Source organism: Giraffa tippelskirchi, chromosome 3 (assembly GCF_054371585.1).
Source record: "Giraffa tippelskirchi isolate mGirTip1 chromosome 3, T2T-mGirTip1v1.2.pri, whole genome shotgun sequence".
In the NCBI taxonomy this organism is placed as follows: domain Eukaryota; kingdom Metazoa; phylum Chordata; class Mammalia; order Artiodactyla; family Giraffidae; genus Giraffa; species Giraffa tippelskirchi.
This window is the reverse complement of record NC_137277.1, coordinates 134386334-134407555: the sequence shown is the minus strand read 5'-3', so window position 1 is coordinate 134407555 and position 21222 is coordinate 134386334. Positions and strand designations below refer to the sequence as shown.

Sequence of the window (21222 nt, the reverse complement as noted above, 5' to 3'; positions counted from 1 at the left end):
GTGAGTTGCCATGTCCTCTTTCAGGGAATCTTCCTAATCCAGGGATCAAACCCAGGTCTGCTGTGTTGCATGTGAATTCTTTACTGTATGTATGAGCCACCAGGGAAGCCCAAGAATACCAAAGTGGGTAGCCTATCCCTTTTCCAAAGGATTTTCCCAACCCAGGAATCAAACTGCAGTCTCCTGCATTGCAGACAGATTCTTTACCTGCTGAGTTACCAGAGAAGCCCCAAATTGGGGATAATTTATGACAACAAGGCATCAAAGAGACATGATGGTGTATATTTTAAGTATACAGGCTACAGGGTCAGACTCTGTAGGTCAGATACTGACTCCATAAGTCACTAGCTGGGCAAATTGAATAAGTTAATACCTGCAAAGTCCTTAGAACAGTGTCAAGCATTTTTATGTTTCATTAGAATAAACTTCTACCAGTCTGAGAAGGTGATGAAGGTTTTAGAAAAAAAGGGAGGGAATGACAATCTGTATGAATATGCCCTGAGCAGAGTCACAAGATAGAACTGAGCAGGAGAAGAAACTGAGAGTCAAGGCCATCCTGTGATCTGTGAACCCCTACAGCATGTATCTGCTTCTGTCTCATGGAACAGATCACTTACTTCACATCACTTCAGTTTATGGACATGTCATATTCACACTTGGCATCTGAGAAAAATGGTTAAATACTCAGTGACTACACCAGTGGGTGTTGGTTAAACAACACAGTAGAACACAGGCGTGCCATGCAAAATCTCCCAAACTGAGATCTGGACTCTCTCTTGGCCTCTATGTCCATGTGCAGAATTTCATTCTCCCTATTTGTTGGTCTTGCATGCCATAGTCAGTTCCTCTCTTTGCCTTCTTGTGTTAATTTGTTAATCCTTCCAAATCTCCTTTTAGGTATATTTCACTCTCTTTCTTGCCAAATTATAAGCTTATCCTCATAGATTGGGTGGCATCCATTTTTCCATTAGCATTCCCCCATGACTGCATTGCTTGCTTATCTTCTTGCAGTCATATATCTCCAGAATAAATTTTTATACAACATGAGTATTGACAAATATAGTTAAGGACTTCCCTAGTGGTCCAGTGGTTAAGAATCTGCTTTCCAATGCAGAAGACACAGTTTTGATTCCTGATGGGGAAATGAAGATCCACCTGCTGTGGGGCAACACCCTGTGCCACAGCTAGAGAAGCCCATACACCACAGTGAGAAGTCCATGCACTGTGATGAAGACTTCAATTTGGTTCAGTCGCTCAGTCATGTCTGACCCTTTGCGACCCTATGAACCGCAGCACGCCAGGCCTCCCTGTCCATCAACAACTCCCGGAGTCCACTCAAACCCATGTCCATTGAGTCGGTGATGCCATCCAACCATCTCATCCTCTGTCGTCCCCTTCTCCTCCTGCCCTCAATCTTTCCCAGCATCAGGGTCTTTTCAAATGAGTCAGCTCTTCACATCAGGTGGCCAAAGAATTGGAGTTTCAGCTTCAAAATCAGTCCTTCCAATGAACACCCAGGACTGATTTCCTTTAGTATGGATTGGTTGGATCTCCTTGCAGTCCAAGGGACTCTCAAGAGTCTTCTCCAACACCACACTTCAAAAGCATCAATTCTTCGGTGCTCAGCTTTCTTTCTGGTCCAACTCTCATATCCAAACATGACCACTGGAAAAACCATAGCCTTGACTAGATGGACCTTTGCTGGCAAAGTAATGTCTCTGCTTTTTAATATGCTGTCTAGGTTGGTCATAACTTTCCTTCCAAAGAGTAAGCGTCTTTTAATGTCATGGCTGCAATCACCATCTGAAGTGATTTTGGAGCCCAGAATAATAAAGTCAGCCACTGTTTCCACTGTTTCCTCATCTACTTGCCATGAAGTGATGGGACCAAATGCCATGATCTTAGTTTTCTGAATGGTGAGCTATAAGCCAACTTTTTCACTCTCCTCTTTCACTTTCATCAAGAGGCTCTCTAGTTCTTCTTCACTTTCTGCCATAAAGGTGGTGTCATCTGCATATCTGAGGTTATTGATATTTCTCCCTGCAATCTTGATTTCAGCTTGAGCTTCATCCATCCCAGCATGTACTCTGCATATGAGTTAAATAAGCAGGGTGACAATATACAGCCTTGACGTACTCCTTTTCCTATTTGGAACCAGTCTGTTGTTCCATGTCCAGTTCTAACTGTTGCTTCCTGACCTGAATACCTGTTTCTCAAGAGGCAGGTCAGGTGACCTGGAGAATTTTCCACAGATGATGACTTAGTGCAGCCAAAATGCAAATAAACAAATGAAAAAAAAAAAAAGCGAAAAAAAAACCCACACATATATCCACTTCCATCATTATTTGTGACTCACATGATGCCTGTACCTGCGATTGACCTCCTTGAAGGGTTATGTGTGAATTTCCTTTCAGGAACTCTCTAGTAGGGATACCAGGACAGCTTGGTTCAGAGATAAATGGAAAGTATCTAATTATCTGTTTCCTCAGTAATTATGCTAGATACTGCATAGATAGACCAGCAGTAACATTTTAGGATAGAATTTCAAATTTCAGGAGCAGTTCAATATATAAGAGCTCTAAGAGGAGACTGAAATTTAGCCATCTTCAATGCTGATTCAAATGAGACCTATACCATTAAGTATAGGACTTCGCAATCAGTTCAGTTCAGTTCAATCACTCAGTCATGTCAGACTTTTTGCAACACCATGAACTGCAGCTCTCCAGGCTTCTCTGTCTATCACCAACTCCCGGAGCTTGCTCAAACTCATGCCCAACGAGTCGGTGATGGCATCTAACCATCTCATCCTCTGTTGTCCCCTTCTCCTCCTGCCTTCAATCTTTCCCAGCATCAGGATCTGTTCTAATGAGTCAGTTCTTTGTATCAGGTGGCCAAAGTATTGGAGCTTCAGCTTAGCATCAGTCCTTCCAATGACTATTTAGGGTGGATTTCCTTTAGGATGGACTGGTTGGATCTCCTTGCAGTCCAAGAGACTCTCAAGAGTCTTCTGCAACACCACAGTTCAAAAAGCATGACTGGGAGCTGACTGTGGTCCTTATTGCAAAATTCAGACTTAAATTGAAGAAAGCAGGGAAAACCACTAGACCATTCAGGTATGACATAAATCAAATCCCTTTTGATTATACAGTGGAAGTGACAAATAGATTCAAGGAATTAGATCTGATAGACAGAGTGCCTGAAGAACTATGGACGGAGGTTCGTGGCATTGTACAGGAGGCAGTGATCAAGACCATCTCCAAGAAAAAGAAATGCAAAAAACAAAAATGGTTGTGTGAGGAGGTCTTACAAATAGCTGAGAAAAGAAGAGAAGCTAAAGGCAAAGGAGAAAAGGAAAGACGTACCCATCTGAATGCGGAGTTCCAAAGAATAGCAAGGAGAGATAAGAAAGCCTTACTCAGTGACCAATGCAAAGAAATGGTGGAAAATAATAGAAAGGGAAAGACTAGAGATCTCTTCAAGAAAATTAAAGATACCAAGGGAACATTTCATGCAAAGGTTGGCACAATCAAGAATAGAAACGTTATGGACCTAACAGAAGCAGAAGATATTAAGAAGAGGTGGCAGGAAAACACAGAGGTATACAAAAACTATCTTAATAACATTGCATTCAGACACCATAGATGCTGCCCCCCAAATCACAAACATATGAGTCCATTCTGTTGTGCCAGGAGCTCAGCAAGACCTAGGAGAGTGTGGGTTATCTCTTGGAGTGTCAAAAAGTTGGGGCAGACTGTTATTTCTTTTATTAAAATTTAAAAAAGATTTGTTAATAGTGTCCAATGCAAAATGTATGTAAATAAAAATTTAACCTGAAGATGTCTGCAGATTCCAACAGTTGATTCAGGCAATTACCCTATGTGCTCTGGAGTTATTTGTTCCCCTTCAACAGGAAAAAAGAAGTTGAGGAGAATCCCACAGAGACACCTCTGTCATACAGAGTGTGCACTGAATCTCCAGATAGACCACGTCCATCGTGTGACTGGTACCTGGACTATGTCTGCAAGAATATTTCTTTCCCTAAAAGAGAATTTCTGAGGGAAGAACCTTCAAGAAAAAATACACTGTGTCCTGCCTTGCCATTGTAATTAGTCAAACTGTTTTGTTTACTTAGAGTAAATGTGTTTGGAATGCTATAATTACTTGTTAGAGAGGAAAAACATTTGCTCTAATTAGGTATTTCATTAGAAATTCAAAAATCACTTAATATCAGCAATTAAAACTGGAACTGTACTTTGAGATGGAATTTACCACATCAGTAAACTAAACAGCCCAACATGGACTGGTTCTGCATTTTGCTTAACTGATGACAATTCTGGGGGGCACAGAAGAAGAGGGTGCTCAGTCATCTCAGTCGTGTCTGACTTTTTGCGGCCCTATGAACTGTAGCCCACCAGGCTCCTCTAGGCAATAAGACTAGAGTGGGTCGCCATTTCCTCCTATGGGGGATCTTCCTGACCCAGGGATTGAACCTATATCTCTTGTGTCTCCTGCACTGGAGGATGGCTTCTTTATCACTAGTCCCACCTGGGAAGCCCAAAGAAGAGAATAGCAGACTTAACTGGAAAACTTGGGGTGGGGTGACTGAGATCTGGAATAGCCAATCCCCTCAGAAGTAACTGACACAGAGGGCTGAGTGAAAAATCTGGTGAACCATTTGTTTAGAACAGAGCTTATAGAAAAAGAGGTCAGGAAGGAAGGAAGAAGGAGGAAAGGAAGGAAGCAAGATATTCATCCAACAAATAACTGTGTGGAGCAGTCCATTTTCATACAGAGAACCAACTTCTGAGGAAATCAAGGGTTGGTGCAAAACAACAGCAAACAACGTGATAGCTAATATTTAGGGGGAAAAGTCACAATATAATATTATACACGGCATTAAGCAAAATGGTAAAATGTCACATAAATGATAAAGAGTATGAGACTCAACCAGTATTTCAAAGGAGCAATAGTCCCTCAGGCAGGAATTAATCAAGCAGCTTTGTCTAATGCGTAGGGTGTTTGCTTGTTCCTTTATTTGACAGAGAGAAGGATATTGCATTTCTAAGTAAGAACACAGGGTCATGGATATAAAACATTTTTAAAACATGTATTTTGGTTTTCATTAAGAATGCAATGTTGTACAATTTTGCCCAGATGGCTTTTTGCTACCTTGTTTGAAAAAAAAATTTTGGATTATTTTTTGAAGTGCCATTGAAGCTATTTTCCTACATGAAATAAAACAGTAGTGAAATCTAAATCAAGGTCAAGGCAATGGTGTTTGTATATGAGCTGACTCACACATCTCCTTTTAAAGATGTTAACTTCCCTGTTCAGTTTTTCCCTTCTTTTCCATAAAAGCTTCCAAAATTGTATGTTTCAATCTCTGGAATAAAATTAGCATAGTTTGGCTCCCTTTTAAAGCTACTCCAAGCTTCAGTGACAATTCCCACTCAATAAACAGTATTTTTTCACTTTAGACAGATGCCACAGCTTTCATATACAGGGTGCTATTGTTCTATTTTCTAACTCATCCCTGTCCACTACATCAATCTTGCAAAGAAAGGCTGTGTCTACATGTACAACTCATTTGACTATTTTGACTGAACTGAAGGGCTTGCAGATAACTTGTTAAACAACTAGCTGTCAAAATGATTGCGCTGACGGAGTGTTAGAGCACAGCAAGAGTGGTTGAGGGAGACTGTATTTTACTGCTAGGTAAGGACTCCAGAGACAACAGAACCATGGGTTCTATAGCAGTTTGTCCTTCCCTGGAGGTATCAGCTTAAGCACCACATATTTCAATTTCCTCGTTGATTACATGAGCATAACAGTGTTTACAATTGGTCTTGGTTTTGAAAAAAAAAAGTAAGAAATATTTATACACTCATGTTTATAGCAGCATTATTCACAATAGCCAAAATGTGGAAGCAGTGCAAATTTCAACCGACAGATGACTGAACAAGTAAAATATAGCGTACACATACAATGGAAATATCTCGGTTTTGGAAAATTGCTTTGCTCACACACTCACTCATCTGCTCTTTTAATGAATACTTTTTCGTCTACTTCCCACATTGCAGATTCTATGCTTGCTTCAAGGCTCTCACCACTAAGTGGCAAGAGAGACCGGCTCCTTACACGATCTGCTCATTCCCCAAGCCCCTGGCCGTCTCAGGATTCCCTCCTCAGTCCTGTCTTCTCATTTTAAATTTCCTTCCGTGGTCATTTCCACATGTCAGGTTACCAACTCAATGAAAATGCCTCTAAAATTTGTCTCCACTCCTCAGCTCTTTTTTGGACCCAACTGTCTCAAGAGCATTGCTTTCTGTATATTTCCGAGGCACCTAAATTTAAGAGCTCAGGCCTCTCCCTTGTCTTTTCCTGCAAATTTGTGCTTCATCTACCAGTTCCTGCCTCAGCAAGTACCCTCTACCCAGGCAGTTGCCTATACCTCATCTTACATCAACAGCCTTCACTCTTTTCTCAGCCTCAGGTAGCACTTATAATGAATCATTATGAAAATTTTTATCATGGTCCCTTTTTATGCCTCACATCTATGTGCTGGTTTCCAGAACAGGTAATTGCTCAGTTTCAGGCAACCTAAAATGTATCTTTGAACATGAGAAACCTCAAATATAAAGAGATCTTCAGAGCCTATTTCCCTCTAACCCATTGTCTGCTGTGCAGACAGTAGGTTTTCTCATGTGTTTAAAGCAATAAATTTACACTATATTTATAAACAAAATGCTTGATATTCATATACCTTAAGTCTCTCACAAGCAAATCTTAAGTCAAAAGGTAGATAAATCCAAATTGCAAATTTTCTAGGTAAAAAAGTGATAATGAGAACACTACATTTCAGAACCAAAATGGAAAAAAAAAACGTTCAGAGGAAATATTGTTTTAAACACTCATATAAATAGATAAGAAATAATAAAGTGAATAATTAAGCATTTTATTGAAATTTAGGGAACAATTTGAAAAATAACAGAGAAATTAAACTGAAGAAGAGAAGACATATTGAAGATAAAATATAAATTAATCAGGAAAGAAACTAATAAGAAACCACTAATAAATAAATAACTTACTCTCATAGCAATATAAAATTAATAATAACTTTCCTGATGAAAAAATAAAACACAAAATAAACACACATAATCACTGAAACAGGAAGAGTAGAATAAAAAAAAAAAAAAAGAGTCTTTTTTTTTTTTTTGCAAGCTCAAAGCAAATACACAGAATCTGGATGAGAGAGGGTGCTCAGGGCCGGTGCACTGGGACGTCCCTGAGGAATGGGATGGGGAGGGAGGTGGGACGGGGGTTCAGGATGGGGGACACATGTACACCCATGACTGATTCATGTCAATGTATGGCAAAAACCACTACAATATTGTAAAGTAATTAGCCTCCAATTAAAATAAATAAATTAATTTATAAAAAAAAGAATCTGGATAAAATATTTATCTAAATGTCTTCATTAGAGAAGAAACTAAATAGATTGATTTACTTCAATAGAAGTAAATAAATACATAGAAGTAGAAAGCTTTGACAACAGTACACTGCTAAAAGAATGTCAAAAACAGATAGTTTCAAAGCAGAATTATACCAAACAAACATATAATTCTAATGATAAACTATTTCAGATTGTAGAGGATATAAAAGTCTACAGTAAATTACTTTAGTGAAGAAAATATTGATTCAAAATATAAAGATGATAGCACCAAAAGAAGACAGAATAAAATCCCATTTCAGAAATTCAAGGAAGGTTCACTACTAAGAAATATGTTAATGCAATTGATACAATAATTCTATTTAATTATGGGATTTATATAAACCTCTCCAGAGAACTGAAAGAAGTTATACAGTTATCAACTATAGTCTTGAGAAATAATCCACAACTGTAATATGATAGAAACTGGTGATTACATGTTTAAACATGATGTACACAAACACACACACACACACACACACACACATACACATCTCAAATCCAGCTTAATGCAAGCACAGACTGTGATGACATTATCACTTTTAAAGTTAAGGACAAGACACTGATGACTACTGTCTCCTAACTTCTAAAATTATTATTTAACTTTTAACTGAAGGCATTATCAGACAAGCAAAAGACATTAGAGAATTCATAGTGGTAGGGAGAAAGTTAAAACAGACATACGTGCCCCCTGCCTCTGGATTTCTCCGGGGCCAGCAGCCTCATGACCATCTGTTCACGGACACAGTTGATGACCATGGGCTCTGTTGCAAACCAGCAGCTTGCAGGTGGCTGTGCCAAAGCCCAGGGGGAGCTGCCACCCACTGCCTGCATCTGTAAGAGGTTCAAAGTGTGCACAGGGTTAGGCCTACTGTCCAAGACTGTCTGCACCAATTTTGCATTCACCACCACCCCCCAACCCCGTGGATGTTTTGTTCTGCTTCCAGAGCCTGAAAGAAAATGAGGCTGTGAAGTTCACCTTTAAGAATCCTGCCAAAGAATGTATCCCGAGTCACTGGACCCGGTGAAGTGTCCTGTATTCACAGCGAAATGCAGAAACGCAGCTCAAAGTGAAGAATATGCTGAAACAGATAAAAGGGAGGGAAGTGAGGACTTCCCTGGCAGTCCAGTGGCTAAGACTCTGGGCTCCCAAACAGGTGTCCCGAGCTCCTTCCATTTGGATCCTTGGTCAGGGAACTAGATCCTCTGTGCTGCAAGTAAGACTCATGCAGCTAAATAAATACATAAATAAAAAGGGATTCCCTAGTAGCTTATCTGGTAAAGAATCCACCTGCAATGCAGAAGACCCCGATTCCATCCCTGGGTCAGGAAGTCCTCCTGGAGAAGGGATAGATTACCCACTCTAGTACTCTTGGGCTTCCTTGGTGGCTCAGCTGGTAAAGAATTCACCTGTAAAATGGGAGACCTGGGTTCAATCCCTGGATTGGGAAGATCCCCTGGAGAAGGGAACAGCTACCCACTCCAGTATTCTGGCCTGGAGAATTCCATGGACTGTACAGTCCATGGGGTCACAAAGTCTGTGGACCCGTGGTCAGGTGGCTGCTGGCCCCAGAGAAGTCCAGAAGCAGGGGCCAAGTATGCCTGTTTTAACTTTCTCCCTACCACTTTGAATTCTCTAATGTCTTTTGCTCGTCTGATAATGCCTTCAGTTAAAAGTTAAATAATAATTTTGGAAGTTAGGAGACAGTGGGTATCAGTGTCTTGTTCTTAACTTTAAAAAGTGATAATGTCATCGAAGTCTGTCCTTGCATTAAGCTGGATTTGAGATGTACGTGTATGATTTTTTAACTTTTTTTTAAAGAGAGACAGGTGCTACAGCTGTGGAGGTCTAGAGTATAATGCCAAGGAATGCAAACTGGCACCCCAACCTGAGAAGTGCCACTTCTGCCAGAGCATCTACCATAGGGTAGCCTTGGGTCTGCTGAAGGCCTGCAAGCTCCCAGATCAAAGGGAAAGCCAGCCTACTTTTAGCAGGAAGAAGTAGAGATCCATAGCTCTGCTGCCATGTTCCCAGAGGCCCAGGACTGAGCCACAGTGGGTGGGGGATATCCTTTTTGTGATCAGGAAATTTTGAGGAGCAGGCATCAATCAGCAGATGTGTTCTTCTTCCTCTATTTCCTATTCTAAATAAGATCTTCTGTCCTTAATACTAGATTCCTACCCCCTCCTCCTTCCAACTTTGTGAGCCCCAAATAGCCCATACACTTGTATGTTTAATTTGTGTGGTGCCTGCAATAAAATGATTTGTGCAAAAATCCTGAAAGAGCTAAGAACTCTCCATCCTTTGTTCCCAGTCTCCTGAGTCATGACCATTCCTTGCTGTGATTCCTGTCAAACAGTCTTTGGGTGGATTACAACCTACTTTAATCTCTAATTCTAGAGTAGAGAGGAGCAATGAGGGGATCTTGCATAGCAAATGGGGTTGGGAGACCACAAAGGGAAAGATGAATGTATATCCAAGTCACTCAGGAACTTTAATGTAAGTGCAAGAAATTTATGTCCAAGTGGCCACAAGATTGTTTAACAGGAAATGGATGAATGTAACTCCATGTTTACTGCTTGAAACCAAAGCTTGTGTGAACTCTTGAGTTTATGGGGTGCGAGGAAAGGATGGAAAAACATGTAGCTGTTTGTGCTTTCTCTCATTCATTCTTCTCATTCCTGAACTGCAGAAGACATAGCCCCTTGGGCTATGATGACCCCATCTTAGCAGTGTTTATCTGATGGCTGATTTCACTGTTCCAAGGACTTCCTTCCCATTTGCTATCATTTTGTAACACACGTGCTGACCCTTTTCCCTTCCCCTTCTTTTCATTGAGAAAACACAATGTATAAAGTCTTGTTGGTACTGAAAAAAAAAAGATCCACCCACACCATCGGCATCCACTACACACACTACCTATATATAATTATATTATGTGACTGTAAAACAGAAAACCCCTAAAGAGTCTACAAGAAAAAAAAAAAAACTACTAAGCTCCATAAATTAACTCAATGGATAGCAGGTTATTGAGTCAATATTCAAAAGTCAGTATCCTTCATATTATATACGTAACTGAAAAGATAGAAGAAAAGACTTCACCTTTAATAGCAGAAAAAAGCCTAGGAATAAATATAACAAGAAATGTGCAAAAAACAACTATATGCAGAAACTTAAAAACATTTCTAAGAACTCAAAAGTAGACCTGATGAATAGAAATATATAACACGTTCATAATAGAATGACTCAATCTCATAAAGATGTCAGTTCTAAATAATTTATAAACTAACATTGTCAGTGAAAACGCCAAGACTTATTTCCAGAATGAGATAATTCTAAATCATGGCAACCTACTCCAGTACTCTTGCCTGGAAAATCCCATGGATGGAGGAGCCTGGTAGGCTGCAGTCCATGGGGTCGCGAAGAGTTGGACCCAACTGAGCGGATTCACTTTCACTTTTCACTTTCATGCATTGGAGAAGGAAATGGCAACCCACTCCAGTGTTCTTACCTGGAGAATCCCAGGGACGGGGGAGCCTGGTGGGCTGCCATCTATGGGGTCGCACAGAGTTGGACACGATTGAAGCGTATTAGCAGCAGCAAACCTTATATAATATATGAACAAGTAAGTATGGCTTTAATACCACTGGAAGTAAAAAGGCAAGAAGGACATACAATTTAAGGGATATCAATGTACTATGAAGACTCAACAATTTTAAAATGTAGTGCTGGCAAATGAATAGAAAATCAAAGTAAGGAACCAAGATAGAAAGTTCAGAAAGAGACCCAAATATTTATGAAAATTTTATGTATAACATAAGAGGTATCTCAAGCCAAAAAATTATAACTTGGCTAAATGTAAAGGAACAAGTTTATGTATCGTCTTGAAAAAGCATGTAAAGATAGATGAGGAACAGGGAAAGCATTGTTATTTTATTCAGAGCAACATGTTTGCAATAGCAAAAATCAGAAATCATGCAAGTGATCCATTGCGGTAGTTAGCTACTTAGATTCAGCTGTATCCACACAGTAGGCTCTTAAGCAGTTGGAAATTAATGAGCCTGTACAGGCAGATGTCCAGAATATACTGTTAATTTAAAAAAGGAAGGATGCGAGTGGTGTGCATATGTTGCTACCTTTTGAGGAAACAAGAAGTTTACATGTCCTTGTACATCTGCATAATGAAATCCTGGAAGACTACACTATGCTCTTATTGTTGGGCTTTGCACATGCCAATCCTCTGTTTGGATTAATTTTTCCTGCTTTGCTTGCAGATCACTCCTACTCATCCTTCAGGTCTCCCTTATTATGTAACTCTGGAAAATTTTATAGTCTCTGTGATCTGGGAATTTGTTGGAACTCTTCCCTGTGCTCATCTACTCAAACTTAGTTTAACTTTATAAAAAAAAAATATTGTCTGTTTGTTTATTCCTTAAGTTCTTTGAATAAATGACTATAGTTTTAGTGTTTCTTTTATTTTACCCACCGAACTGCATGGTGAAAAGATTGAATATATTCAGTGAATTGCCACACTATTAATGATACAATGTACATTAAATGTAATCATAGGAAAAGCTATATCTTAGCATTCTTGCCGGTGGCAAGAATCCACAGAGTGTTTACTTGGTATTTTTTCCCTTTACCACCAATCTCACTCTTTTCTACAGAATATCCCCATGTCTTTTATCTTCTTTAAAGTGATTTAGTCTTATTGAAGAGATAGAAGTTGAGTATACATTTGGGAAAAGTATTTTAAGTCCATCAAGATTTGCATGTAAAATAAGTCTTTGTCTCTTCCCAAAAGATTAAATGCAGTATATTTGTTTAAGGTGAGAAAATAATGGTCATTAATTAGGCCCATGCTACATTCTAGGAGCATTACCAGGTCTCTGGCCTAAGTCTTCTCTCCAAATGAGAAGGCAGTGTGCCATAATGAAAAGAGAAAGGGTTTTCTAGTCACAGTGATAAGCTAGTTGACATGTGAAGAAAAAAAAATAATAATAATCTTTAAGCAGATACATCACCATTCTGGTTTTTTTCAGAGTAAATAATGTTTTTGCTTCTTTCCTTGACTCTTCTACAACTTATGGGTGTCTCCTGCTGCTGCAGACTCTCAGTAGCCTTGAGATGAGAAAAATGGCTTTATTAGGAGCAAAATAATTTAATCTGATATTATCTGAAGTTCTTCCCTTGACTTATCAGTGACCCAAGGGAATTTTGGAGCTCTCAGATATGGTGTCCTGGGGGACTAGTTCAGCGTCCAAGACATCAATCAGACATTTGTAAAACTGGATCCTCAGGGAAATGATCATAACAGTGCTTCCAGGTTGGTGGCAATGATACAAAAAGCTTCATTAGTGTGTGATCATGTCTAATCGTTACCTACCTTAAAAAACAAAATATAAACCCTCCCTTTTACACCACAAGGTACCACTGTGCATGCCCTTGGTTAATGCTCTCACACAAAATTTGTTCTAGCATTGCCTCACTATATTTTCAGGTTTTTAAAATGGTTTTTTAAAATTCTTTTATCTAGTTGTTTATGGTAATTTTCAGTAGCAAGCTTGCTGTTAGTGACACAGCCCAACATTTGCAGAAAAGGGAGATAATCTATGCTAGCATCCTTGGAACACAGTGCTATTCTTGCATTATTAGATCTGGTTCTTCCTCCATTTCAGGAAAGAAAGTTACCATTTTCAACCTTTGAATATAATTTTGTTCCATTTCTGGAGATCTGTAATCCAAGGACAAGAATGATGAATATGGACTCTCCTTTGCCCTTGCAATAAAAGTTGAAATCTAGCATTGTTGTTATTATTGTTGTCTGATTGTGTGAACTTGCTCATGTTTTTAATGACTAGACTCTTTTTACAATTCACCTGAGACCTGATTTTTTTCCTCCAATGAGCTGAAACTTGAGTAATCTAAAGACTGTAGCTATTGACTGAAGATGGCTTAGGAAATATCTAAGAATCTGGCTTGGGACCAACATCCACTTCCACAAACAGCAGTGAAAAGGATGAACTTGATTTGAGTTATGTGGGAAAGATCCAGCTGGATGCTCCTCTAAAGGAATGTTTCCTGACAGGGCCCCCTTGGGGTTGAGGAAGAGTGGAATGGGGCTGTCTCAGAATGCGCTGGGCGGGTGGACTACAGAATCATTGTGTGAACCTCTGGGAAACGTCATCAGCCACATCAGAAGACTCACAGTGGAAATTTTCCTGTGTGGGATCACTGAGAAAGTCATGGAAGGACCTCGTGAGAGTGAAGCCACCTCCAAACTGCCACATACCCAAGAGTCCCAGCCGTCATCATGGCAAACATATCACAATGATTGTCTTCTTCCCTCCTTCCTCTTCCCACCTACCTGAGGAGTCAGACAGGAACTACATACAAGGAGACAGAGAGACGACATAAAAGAGTTAATATTTAAGTCCAGGTCAGTCTCAAGTCTGAGCCCACAAAAGAAACCCTTAATAACGTTACATAAATCTTTGTACATCCAGGTTTCCCCTCTGGGAGTGGCCATGGTCTTCATCTATGGCTCCTTCCTAAGGAGGTGGAGGAATGATGAAGAAACAGGCAGACCTAAAATTTCAAGGAAGTGTGAGGAGCCTTGCCCAATACACACTGGACATAGTTCCACATGTGTTCCCCACCTCTCAACAAGAAGCTAAGACGCTTCAGAGCAGGACCAGGATCCCAGTATCTCTGCATTTCAGGTTCTACTAGACAGTTTGACCTGTGAGAGACACCAAGTTCATGTTGAATTAAATGTCTTTAAAGTAAGTTTTCAGCCTAAACTGAGGGATCCACTGCATGGTCTTTCTCTCCCTTGCAGAAGGGCCAATAGGTTCAGCATTTTGAAATAAAGGAAACAGCACATTTGAATGATCTAAAACCCCTATATTTCTGCCATTAATTTACCAAAGAGGCAAAAAGGAAGAATGAGATCCATAGCACACGAGTAGCCTGCAATAGATTCCCTGGCCTGTGTCTAAGACACTTGGTGGCTTTGAAGGAATCATCAAATTTTATCTTGACTTAAATCTAGCTTCATATGAAATAGAAACTCCAGTTTTAAAAATGAGTTGGGTTGGAGTTCAATCCCCAAAGAGTGAAGGGAAAAGAAGATAAAAATTCCTTGAAGCACTCTCCATGAGACAATTTTTCTCCTCAGATTTCTAAACACGTTTCTCATGGCACAACTTCAGAGTGAAACAGGAGTTTGTCTAGCTTTCCCTTCTCCTCAAATTATCTGGAAATTACTCTGTACAATCTCGACTCTGAGCCTTGAACTCATCAGGGTTCTGAAGCTGCTACAAGGCATTCACTTTGTTATCTAGCAAAAATAAAACAGCGCAGGTGTCCAGCAGCTGTCATCAATTCTGACTGCTGAGGCTGCACAGCTATGGGAAAAGGAAGCCTGCTCTCTGATTGAGATAAATAAATGGTCCAACTCAAGATCCTTCTTGCATAGTTGTCAGAAAGAACTACTAATAGAGGAGTGATTTGTCAAAGTCAGAATGGTACTTCCTCCCCTCAATTTTCTCTACCTCCAGCCTTGCTGGTGGCATCCTTAGTGGGAGAGCCCAGCCTAGGTGATAAGAGTCCTGTTTGGTTGGGCTCTGCTATTTCTTAGCTGTGTAAACTTAGGCAAACTCTTTAAACCCTGAATATGTGTTTCTTTAAGTGGAAAATAGAAGCAATTTATAACTATTTCAAATAGGTTGTTGTGAAAATTATATCACATGCTCTTTGTGAAAATCTTCTTCGGAGAAGCAATCCATCAGGCTTTGGAGAATGAAATGACAACCTACTCCAGTATTCTTGCCTGGAAAACCCCATGGACAGAGGAGTCTGGCAGGCTATATAGTCCATGGGGTCACAAGAGTTGGACATGATTTAGCAACTAAACCACCAGAGCTTCTCCCTTTGACAATGTTCCTAGGCTTTCATGAATGATAATTTGTTTAGGTCATCATCTTTGGAGTTCTTTGATTCCTCATTTACAATTAAAAATCTCCTAGGTGGAACAATACTTAAGATCAGAAGCATCTACACTTTAAAAAAAATTATTGGATTATAGCTGCTTTACAGTACTGTGTTATTTTCTGCTATACAGCAAAATGGATCAGTCATATGTATACACGTGTGTGCATGCCAAGTCACTTCAGTTGTGTATCTTTGAGACACTATGGACTATATACCTCTAGACTCCTCTGTCCATGGGATTCTCCAGGGAAGAATACTGAAGTGGGTTGCCTTGCTCTCCGCCGAGGTATCTTCCCTATTCAAGGATCGAACTCACATCTCCTGCCACTCCTGCATTGTAAGTGGATTCTTTATCGCTGAGCCACCAGAGAAGCCCATGTATACATATAACCCCTTTGTTTTGGATTTCCTTCACTATGGAGAACAGTGTGGAGATTTCTTAAAAAGCTAAAAATAAAACTACTGTATGATCCAGCAATCCCACTCCTGGCATGTACTGAGAGAAAACCATAATTCCATGAGATTCATGCATCCTAATGTTTATTGCAGCACTATTTGCAATAGCCAGGACATTGAAGCAACCTGAATGTCCACTGACAGAGGAATGAATAAAGAAGACGTAGTCACATACACAATGGAATATTACTCAGCCGTAAAAGGGAATGAAATTGTGCCACTTGTAGAGATGTGGATGGACCTAGAGACTGTTGTACAGAGTGAAGTAAGTCAAAAGAGGAAAACAAATATCATATACATCCATATGCTTTTAATTGTATCTCAAATTTCAAATGTCTGTATGTGAGGGAACATTTTGTCACTACATGGTAAATTAAGAGGGTTTGTATTTTCATGCACAGAATACCTTGACCCTTTAGAGACTGAGTTTCATGCTCTGCCAACTGAGCTAGCTGGGGACATAATATCATTTGAAAGGGGAATGTGAGCCAAAGATATCTGATTTCATTTAAAAAAGTATTTTTTCTTTTATCAATTGGTGAAGGGAGTCAAAACTTTCAGTTATAAAACAGGTACTTTATGGGGGTATATAGCATGGTGACTATAGTTAATAATACTGTATTGTATATTGGAAAGTTGCTAAAAGAGTGGAAGGCAATGGCACCCCACTCCAGTACTCTTGCCTGGAAAATCCCGTGGACGGAGGAGCCTGGTAGGCTTCAGTCCATGGGCTCGCGAAGAGTCAGACACGACTGAGCGACTTCACTTTCACTTTTCACTTAAATGTATTGGAGAAGGAAATGGCAACCCACTCCAGTGTTCTTGCCTGGAGAATCCCAGGGATGGAGAAGCCCGGTAGGCTGCCGTCTCTGGGGTCCCACAGAGTCGGACACGACTGCAGCGACTTAGCAGCAGCAGCAGCTAAAAGAGTAGGTCTTAAAAGCTCACATCACAAGAAAAAATTCTGTAACTATGTTTGTTAACAGATATTAACTGGATTTATTGTGGAGATCATTTCAAAATATATACAAATATTTAATTACTATGTTGTACACCTGAAACTAATATAATATTATATGTCAATTATACCTCAAAAAACCTCATCCCATATACTGCACTTTGAGGCTTCCCAGATGGTGTTAGTGGTAAAGAATCTACCTGCCCATGCAGGAGACTTAAGAGACATGGGTTCGTGGGTTGTGAAGATGCCCTGGAGGAGGTCATGGCAACCCACCCAGTATTCTTGCGGGAAGAAGCCCATGGACAGAGGAACCTGGCAGGCTACAGTCCATAGGGTTGCAAAGAGACAAACATGACTGAAACAACTTACCACGTACGCATGCACGCACGCAGTGCACTTTAATGAAACCCAGGCTCTTACCTTAGCCTTTAAGACTCCACCTGCCTCCAGGTGATATCACCCAGCACCCTAGTCTGTCACACTTTACAACATAGGAACTGCTCTGCCCTATTTCTAGAGGGTTCTGTCTCCAAATCTTCACATAACTGCCTCATGCTCAGCATTTAATACTCACTTCAAATATCTACCCTTTGATGATACCTTCTCAAAACATTTAACATAAACTAATCTGGTCACTTTATCAGAGTTTATTTTCATCACAGAACTTGTGACTACCTGAAATTTGCTTGCTATTTAACTTATTTTTTTAATCTACTGTGTTTTCTACCCATATGAAAATATGCATAGTACAAGTAGCTATGTAAGTTCTCCAAAAAAAAAATTAGGTATTTTATCATTGTACCCAAGTTTCTGTGAATTTATAAAATCTTTAAATCTATGCAAATATATTTGTTAAACTTACATTTTGGGAATGCTGAATTTTCAAAGTGTGATTATGGTAAGATAATAAAACTAACAGGGTCTACTGGTTTTAAAACAGCAAAATCAGCTCTCCCTAATTTTCTTCAGAGGTAGAAAAACATGGGGAAAAAGAAAAGCAATAGCAGAAATTTACTTTTTCTTGACCCTGGAAACCACTTGGTATGTAACATATTGGAGAAAAAAATGAAAAGTGCTGCATGGCTTCTCAGGTGGTACGTAGTCTGGGGACACACTGAGGAACAACATTTAGAAGCTCATTTTAAAAAATACGAATGAAAATAAAAGCTTTTATGGAGCTAGTTTGGCAGGAATAAAAAGAGGAGGTGGGAAAACAGGAGGCGGCATGGAACCAATTGATACTTCTAAGAGGCAGCCTTTGGGTAAAGGGTGAAGTGAGGGGTGAGAAACACTGTGAATTATGAAGAGACCGACCACTTTTGCTCAGCTAACTAAGGGCTCACACAGACAATTAAAACCCTTGACCACAGTGTTGGATTTTCACATGTATCTCCTGCAAGTGTGGTTCAGGATATTTTATTTGATTCAGGATGAATTATAATAATAATAAGTACAAGATTTAGAAAAGGTGCTATAATTTACACCCATATGTATACACATTTGCCAGAAAAGAAAAAATGCTGCCATGGAGTAGATTAAAATTGTTGCCATGACTATAAAATAAAAGGAAAAATAAAGATTTAATAAAGTACTCTTCTAGGAAAAAAAAACAAGGACTCAAATCTGAAGAAAAACATTTAAGAGGGAACATTGTGGAAGAAAAGAGGACATGAGTAGCAGAACTAAAAAACAAAACAACAAAGCTAAACTAAACTTAAAAAGTGAAATGAAAAGGTAAAACCAATACACAAAGATAAATTTTGAAAGTAGTTTATAATAGGGGAATGGATATTACAATATTACAGAAAAACCAGAGGCTTCTATATACAGCACAAGATTAAGAAAAATAAGGAAGATTAAAAGAGTTTAAAAGTAATGAAATAATAATAAAATATGGAATTGAAGTAATAATAATAGTTATAGAAGCCAGATTCTTAAAGTAAATGGGTGTTCTGAAGAAAAATAGTTACTTCTGAAGAAAACAAAAGAAACAAAAAAATAAAGGTATAATTTAACATTTTACCAGAAATAAAAGAAACTCAATTTTAGATATTAAAGAGTTCATTGAGTACTGGAGGAGACTGACACATAATAATTAACCCTGAAACATAACCTAATAAAGTTATTGAACAGTAAATTAAATAAAGAGTCTTTTAGGCTAGCATTTCTAGCACTGGTAGAAAAGAGCAGAGCAATTCCTAATTCTTACATGAACACAAATGTCCCAAGAACTTTATATAACGTATAAAGGGATTTAAGAATAAAAGTAATAGACATATATTGTTTAGAGTTTCCAAGAACAGAATAAAGATATTCAGTGGAGACTTCTTAAGGGAAATATGATGGAATGAACTTTTGAGTCAAACAAAGGTGGGTGGATAAATCATATTTAAAGGTTAATGCTGAGCATTGATTCCATTTGGTTATAGAACAAAAACTAAAAAAATGTAGAATTATGACTTTAGTAAAAAATGTGAACATACACAACTAACAAGTTGATGAGGGTAAGAAGGTATGTAATAGTATAAGTGTGAAATTTCCAGATATTTTTTAAACAGGGGTGAAAAAAATTACTTGAAGGATATAAAATAATTGAAAATATTTAAAGGCATAAGCCTTAACACACATACACACACACAACACACACACACACTATAATCACCTAGAATTTGGAGATGAAGAGAGTGGTAGAAGTAAAGTGTACATTTTTTCCTATTATTTATGAAAAGGAAATATAGAAAATGATTAATGAAAGAGATATACAATGTGTATATGACCATTGTTACTAAGTTAAAAACTAGCTAAAAAACATAATGAAGTCAAGAAGAAACCACAGAGATGGATAATAGGGTCAGAGATGTATAATCAGGGCTCACACCACTGGGTAGGTGACCCACATAAAGGAGGATAATTACAATTGTAGAGGTTCCCTTGAAGGAGCAAAGGGTCTGAACCAGCCCAGGGATCCTGCTCCAGAAGGAAGCCCCCGAATATCTGGCACTGAATGCCAGTGGAGTTTGCATATGGGAGAGACAGAGGCTGTAGCAAACAGACTCTACTCTTAAAGGACACATACAAAATTTCACATGCACTGAGACAGAATGCAAAAGCAATAATTTGAGAGAGGCCCAGCTTCTGAAGCAGTCCAGACCCATTTGTGATTCTGGAGAGCCTCCAAGAGAGGTAGCCATAAAAAGAATGAAATTTTGCCATTTGCCACAAAATGGATGAATCTAGAGGGAATTACGCCAAGTGAAATAAGTCAGAAAGAGAAAGACATATACTGCCCAAGTTTACTTATATGTAAAATCTAAAAAAGAAAACAAATGAGCAAACATAAAATGGAAATACACACACAGATAAAGAAATCAAATAGGTGGTTACCAGAGAAGAGGGATATTATATGAGATACAAAACTGAAATCAATTAAACAATTAAAATATGTAGAAAGTTATGAAAAATCTCCTCTATCAAAGAAAAAAATAACAAAGATAAAAATAGGCAGACTATTTCATAGGAGCTTTTCACTTAATATTTAAGAAACAATAAAAATAAACAAAATTCTCTGATTTATTTACACTCTTCTGTGCTGTAGAAAAAGAGAAAACTATTCAAATAATTCTTGTGAAGTTAGCTAAATATTCCTGCCAAAACTCAACAAGGATGACATCAAAAGGAAATTTAAGATCAATCTCTTATTTAAATATTGATGTTAAAAATCCCTAAACAAAATCACTGCAAACTCTGACAGTTCACTTAAAAACAGCATAATAAGTGCAAGAAGGGTTGATTCCATGAAAGCAGTATGCTTATATTAGAAAACAAGTCAGTCCAATTCATTTGATTTATAGATCAAAAGTGAAAATGGTCTTCAAAAATTCAGCAATAGCTTTTGATAGAAATCAACATCATTTCTTGGTAAAATGCCTCAATAATACCATATATTAGTGATGCATATTTATTGAACTCATACTATATGCTAGGCTCTATTTCAAGTACTTTGTGTGTATTAACTCACTTTATCATTTATTGTCATGATTTTACAGAAGGATAAACAGCTGGATATCTCCTAAATATAGCTATGTAATTTCTTCATTGCAAAGAGTTTACTATGAGCCAGGAACTGTTCTAAGTGCTTCACATGCATTATCTCTTTGAATTCTCACAACACCCTATGAGGTAGGTATTACTATCTTTTCTTTATACACATATGCACACTTAATATACCAACTCAAAAGCTCCCCTCTGGGTTTACCAGAGAGGTACTAAATGTCTTACCATTAAATGCAGGAAGAAGACATGGTTTCCATAAGCACCACT

General features: G+C 38.6%; 1 pseudogene; it reads left to right on the top strand.

Moving 5' to 3' along the window:
• The first annotated feature begins 8246 nt into the window (after positions 1-8246).
• LOC145540872 (protein lin-28 homolog A-like) lies at positions 8247-9538 on the top strand (annotated as a pseudogene).
• The last annotated feature ends 11684 nt before the right edge of the window (positions 9539-21222 follow it).